Genomic DNA, 6,912 nt, shown 5'->3' with positions numbered 1-6,912 from the left:
AATCAAATGCAAACCTGCCTGGGCCAGGCAGCTGTGATGGTGGCCATGGCTACTGGCTTCACAGAATGTAACTCCCATGTGCCCAGATTGCTGGCCATCAGAGTAAGTGCCCATAAACCTTCAGCCACTCTCTCTGCATTGGCGACAGGCAGCACAACTCCGTTACGTTTTTCGGTTTCACTACGTGTCAAAGCTTCATGCTCCTCCTCCCCTTCGCTCCCTTTCCTCTCTCTAAAAATTAATGAATAAATTTTTTAAAATAAAATTAAAATGGAAGTAAAAATTGGATCTAACTAAATGAGGATAATATAGTACCTACCTCAGCTGATCATCAGAGTGAGTGACCCCTTCCTCAAGCCAGCAACCCAGTGCTCAAGCTGGTGAGCCTGCGCTCAGATGGGATGAGACAGCGCTCAAGCCGATGACCTTAGGGTTTTGAACCTGGGTCCTCTGTGTCCCAGTCCGACACCCTAACTGCTGCACCACCTCCTGGTCAGGTTGAGTTTGTTTCTTTTGGGACTCTACGTACTTCCTGGACTTGTATGTCTATTTCCTTCACCAGGTTAGGGAAGTTTTCTGTCATTATTTTTTTAAATAGGTTTTCAATTTCTTGCTCTCTCTCTTCTCCTCCCACCCCCTCCCCATGATGAGAATGTTGATGCTTTTGAAGTTGTGAGGAGCCACTGAGCCATTTCACCCGCAGGTGTTGTAAAGTACCAAAGGCTGCAGAATTAATATTAATATTTTAGGAGGCTTGGAGAACATTTTATTAATTTAGGTTAAGGTGTGCAGAAAAATTGTGAGACATAGTCTCTGTACTGTGTGATTGGCATAACCAGGATGGCCCTTGGCATTGTATTGTAAATGCAAGGGGAGGAAAACATGGATTCCCAGACATTCCACCACACCTGTGGGGAAAGGGGTGAATGGCTAGCCAGGTGCAGAAATAGAAAAGCCAAAATAAACCTTTTCTTATAGCAATGAGCCATTTGCGGTCATTTGTCCCCACCGAAACTACCTCTCCTATGTAAATGCATGTGTGACTCTGGACAGAGAGATAGCAGATAAACACTAGATAATATAGGAATGCCTTTAATATGTAAAGAGACATCTTTCTACCATTGTGTTGGCTTGTAAATTTTGTTTTCTCAAATGATGTATGGTTTGCAAATTGAACGTGGTCCTATCATGTTAAAGGACATATGACTATAACCAGTAGTGGTAAGGGGCTCCTAACTGCAATTTTTGTTTCTGTACTTCCCACTTACAAAACTATAAAAACTAAGTAGAACAAAGGGCCGGCGCGCTCTCCGTCAGATTTCTGTCGGAGTTCCCGCCGCTTGGCCAAGCTAGACAATAAAGCTTTGATGTGTAAACAATGGACCTTGTTCTTGTCTTCCATATTTCGGGTCCCTCCGAATTTGGATTAACAGTTGTCCCAGAGGCTCTTTACAGTTTTTATTTTTGATTGGGTGTTCTTTGCTTCCTCATGTTCCAAAACACTGATTTGATTCTCATCTTGAGATACTCTACTGTTGATTCCCTGTAAATTATTCTCCATTTCAGTTAGTGTGTTCTTCACCTCTGACCGGTTCTTGTTCCTTGAGCATTCCTATAACCATTTGTTAAGCCAGTGGCCAGGGCTACCATCACAGCCACCTGCTGCCACCTTCTGCTCTGCAGACCTTGCTGCTCCAGCTCTGGCCTCAGCCCCGGCCTCCCGCCGCTGCTGGCTCTCCACAGTGTCCAGGGCAAGCTGCAACTCATGAACCTGTGAGTCCTCCTCCAGCAGCTGCTCCATTTCCAAGCAAATCTCACAAACCTGGTCAACCTCTTCCAGCGCTTCCTCCAGCTCCAGGGTCGGCATTTCTTTCTCCCACATTTGCTCCAGCTCCTTCCGCTGCTCGGTTTGCAGGTCCCAGGCAGCCTCCTCCACAGAGCTCTCATTTTCCTCACGCATGGCTGTAAAAGTCAGCCAGCTTACGGTCCCCAAAAGGACAGCCAGGGGGAACCCTAACAGCAGCCAGTCCTCTACTCCACCGCTCAAGAGTAGTGGAGGCTCCATTCTGAACTGATCCAAATCCTGCCACAGCCTACGCCAAATGTATGGCCAGTATCCACAGTCACTATCACAGCCACCCAGCCCATGCAAGTTCGCATTAGATTTGATGTTAATGAAATAATGAAGCCAAGAACTGGTGGGCCATTACCTTTAACCCTAGCTTGCACCTGGTGGGCAAGTAAAAACACACACTAGGCTCTAAAACCCACTCATTTAGTGCTCACAAAGCTACTGACTTATCCAAGTTTCCCAGAATCAAAGGCTTCTAGCTCACCAGACTTATTCACCTCTGTTCCCCATCTCCTTCTCTCTGCACAAACTCTGCACAAACTGGCTTCTCTTTCAGCACTCCACCATCTTGGCTGCTTCTCCTGGCCTCCTCCACATGGCCTTTCTCTGCTCTCCTCTCTGCTCTCCCTCCTCTATTGCTAATCTCAGGAATGGAGAGTGAACAAGCTCCTGGTTTACCCCCATTTTATAGTGTAGAAATCAAAACCTTTAATCCAATATACAAATAAGGAAGTCTCTGATACAAAGCCACTTATCTGAGGCATAATGGGATTGCACCACCCCACATCAAAAAGGGTGGGAAAGGCTTAGTCCTAAAACTAAGCCTTAGGCTATAAGAATCCTGCCTGTTTATAGCCTGTCCCCCACACCCAATGCAAACTATAAGCAAGCAAACATATATATATTTACAAACATATTTGACTAACACCATTGTTTTCAACTCTGTCGCTAGTCCTTTGTGTAGATGCACAAGGGGCCCCATGCTGAGCCTGACAAGCTCAGGGCAGGCCTGCACGGTGGCCTTGCAGACTCAGAGACCTACAATAACCACACAGGATGGTCTCAGATGAAAACGTTCCAATTAAAAGTCCTTGGTGGGTAGTCTTGTCCTAGGGCGGTATTTTTCTCTGACAAAGGTCCATGCTTACCTTAACTGAGCCTATCTGTTATCTCTTTGCCTATACAGTGAGATACCTGATAACATACCTGTGAATGTAAGAGGCATCTTCTTGTCCTGTCCCCTCAGGGTGCAGCCCGCCCACAAGAGCAGGAACCACAGATCCACTCATTGTTGTTGTTATCATATTAATTGTCCACTGGTAACTATCCTTTGCTTGCCTTTCTAAAAGAAGTGCGTTTTACTTTTTTTTTTTTTTTTTTTTTGTATTTTTCTGAAGCTGGAAACGGGGAGAGACAGTCAGACAGACTCCCGCATGCGCCCGACTGGGATCCACCCGGCACGCCCACCAGGGGGCGACGCTCTGCCCACCAGGGGGCGATGCTCTGCCCCGGAGGGGCTCTGCCGCGACCATAGCCACTCTAGCGCCTGGGGCAGAGGCCAAGGAGCCATCCCCAGAGCCCGGGCCATCTTTGCTCCAATGAAGCCTTGGCTGCGGGAGGGGAAGAGACAGAGAGGAAGGGGGGGTGTGGAGAAGCAAATGGGTGCTTCTCCTATGTGCCCTGGCCGGGAATCGAACCCGGGTCCCCCGCACGCCAGGCCGACGCTCTACCGCTGAGCCAACCGGCCAGGGTCTGCGTTTTACTTTTTATCCAATCCCAGAAATCTCCCCATTTTGCTTTCTCCTGCCTCCCTGGTCTACTACTGGTGGATTTCACGTCACCCTTTATGTCTTCTGCTTGGAGTCTGACGTATAAAACAAGTGGCGAAACCTCCATTTCCCAGAGCATTTTCTCAAGTTGTTATGATTTTGCTTCCTGGCAATTATCAACAGCTTGGCTCAGATAAACTCATAAAAATGCTCACAGATTTGGACATTTCTCACATTGACATTTTCTTGCCTCCATTTTGTTTGTTCTTTCTTAGAGATTTCTCCTGTTCTCTCATTTGGGACATTTTCTTTGTCCCTGCGTTCTGGCAGCTTCCCTGTGTTTGTTCCTCTGTGTGAGGTCGTTCTGTTACATCTCCCAGTCTTGGCAGAGGGGCCGTGTGCAGCAGGTGTCCCGTAGGGCCCAGAGGCACCGCCTCCCCGTCAGCCGAGCTGGGCACTCCTGGTGCTCCCTGGTGTGGGCTGTGTGCGCTATCCTGCGGTAGATGACCCTTGAGGGCTGTCGGCATCACTGGGAGGTATTGAGCCCCAGGCCAACCAGATACTGACCTCCTGAGGACTGGCTGCGACTACAGCAGAGGAGCCACGGAGCAGGACTGGCTTCAGTGGGGCTTCGGTGCTCCCCGAATCTGCCCCTTGGCTGCCTTGCTCAGGGAGGTGGCGGGCTGGTACTCTGGTGTAGTCTAGCCTGACCACAGGGGGCACTGGCTCTGGGGCCTCCAGGGAGGTGCAAGGGCAGCCCCGGCCTGCTCTGTGCCTGGGGCCACCTGGCAGGAGCTGCAGAGCACTGTGCAGAGGCTGCTCTGTGTGCTGGGCTTGGAGGAGCCCAGGAGAGGCCAAGCTGTGAACCCAGGCCGGCTGCCGCTCGTGCCAGGCCTGGGGTCCCTTAGCTGGAGGTATGGGGTACACAGAGGCCAGATGCTGCTTGTCTGAGAGACTTTAGGAAAGTCCAAAGCATGAGCCAAGACAAGCCATTTACATGGATAAGCCACAAAAATGGCGTGGGTAGGCCCAGAATTTGGGTAGGGCGGGTTCCCGGGAATCACCTGGGTGGGGTGAGCAGCGGGAGCCAGGTTGACGGACACTCAGCCAGGGAGCCGGCCTGCTGGCTCACACTCAATGTGGCTTCTCTAAGCCCCGGTTGTAGGACTTCCATTCCGCCATATCCCAGATGCCGCTGAGTGAGGGCTGTTCTGTAGTCCGGCTATGGTTCTGATGTGGTGCGGGAGGGGGCGGGTGCCGCATGGCCCGTGCATCTTGACCCGCAGGTCGTATTTTCTCAGTGTCTGCCTGTCTTCAGATTGCATTCTGACTCGTTTGGACTCATAAATGAGTCTGGACTTTTGCAACAGAATTCAAGCCTGATTTAGCTGATTGATTTGACAACCCAGGCCTGCCTTTTCCAATTAGTCTGTGTGGGAAATACATATTTCCTCTAGGTTGAATGAGTTAAATCACCAGCTCCAAACTCCTGAAGAAAATACTATTTATAATCTGGTAAACTAAAAGCATGTTTTGGTAAATAATGTATTGGCAAATGTATATTGAAATTAATATATATATATGTTTGTTTGTTTTTCTTAATTTAAGTGAGAGGAGGAGAGACAGACTCCCACCGGATGCCCCTGGCGACCTCCATCTAGGGCTCTTGAAATTCATATTTTTATTTTCAGAATAATCAGGGCCCTAGCGTGCGGAGGACCCGGGTTCGATTCCCGGCCAGGGCACACAGGAGAAGCGCACATCTGCTTCTCCACCCCTCCCCCTCTCCTTCCTCTCTGTCTCTCTCTTCCCCTCCCGCAGCCAAGGCTCCATTGGAGCAAAGATGGCCCGGGCGCTGGGGATGGCTCTGTGGCCTCTGCCTCAGGTGCTAGAGTGGCTCTGGTCGCAACATGGCGACGCCCAGGATGGGCAGAGCATCGCCCCCTGGTGGGCAGAGCATCGCCCCATGGTGGGCGTGCCGGGTGGATCCCGGTCGGGCGCATGCGGGAGTCTGTCTGACTGTCTCTCCCTGTTTCCAGCTTCAGAAAAAATGAAAAAAAAAAAAAAAAAAAAAAGAACAATCGGGGCACTTCTAATTTAAAGTGAACAAAGGTAGTCATTTGATAAATCTTAGTAGAAGTTCTTCACAAATTTCCCAGAAAGTGCAGAAGTAAATATATATTTTTAATTTTATCTTTTTATTTTTAAGACTTTATTTAATCATTTGAGAGAGAGAGAGAGAGAGAGAGAGAAGGGGAAGGAGCAGGAAGTATCAACTCTCATATGTGCCTTGACTAGGCAACTGGTGACCTCAGCATTTCCAAGTCGACGCTTTATCCACTGCGCCACCACAGGTCAGGCCAGAAGTAAATGGTTTTAATAACTGGGCGCTAAAGCATTTTGCAAGTCAGAATGTTTCTAACAAAAATTTTTCCATAACATTCAAAAATTCCTTAACTTAATTTTTAGGTGATGGATTATTAATGCAAATTTCTGATGATAGAGTATAAAATTATTTGTTATAAAATCATAAATAAGTTAAAGTAATTTAGTTAAGTTTTTTTAAATTTTTATTTACTATATTTAGCCAGAGAGGCAGAGAAAGAGAGAGAGAGAGAGAGAGAGAGAGATAGAGAGAGAGAGAGAGAGAGAGAGAGGAACATTGAGCTGCTCCTGTGTGTGCCCTGACCGGGGATCCAACCGGCAGCCTCTGTGCTCTGGGACGATGCTCCAACCAACCAAGCCACCCAGCCAGGGCAACGCTTTCTCCATTCCAATCCTTTTACTTTTGTGAAATTTTCTTGTTGGTCACTTTTCTAAAAATGAAAAATAGGAATAAAATTGATGCTCTAACGCGGGACACACTAACTGACTGAAAAGGTAATAGTCCTATCCATCTTAGTAAGAACTGCACCACTAATAAAATTTTACTTTTTATGTTTAATGTCTATCTGAATTTGTCACATGTGTGGGTTATTTGTGATACGTTTTGGCTTTATAATAATTATAATGATACAATTCTGTTTTGCACTTGAGAGCCTGACCGTGGTGGAATCTATTAGCTGCCCCCCAAAATCTGTTCCCGTCTCCCTTGCTGTAAGGTGCAGCCCTGTGATCGTCTGGCAGCAGAATGTCACCTGTGGGCCTTTCCCCCTAAAATCTCTTCCATGCTCTGCTTTAACGGCTAGATACAGTCGGGAGCGAGGCTCGGGGAAACGGGACGGCAAAAAGAAAGAAAAGAGAAGAAAGTCCAGACAGGGACTCCTTTAGGCTTTGCAGAGCATGTAAGGC

This window comes from Saccopteryx bilineata, chromosome 8 (genome assembly GCF_036850765.1).
Source record: "Saccopteryx bilineata isolate mSacBil1 chromosome 8, mSacBil1_pri_phased_curated, whole genome shotgun sequence".
Classification (NCBI taxonomy): domain Eukaryota; kingdom Metazoa; phylum Chordata; class Mammalia; order Chiroptera; family Emballonuridae; genus Saccopteryx; species Saccopteryx bilineata.
Note: the sequence above shows the minus strand (reverse complement) of the source record.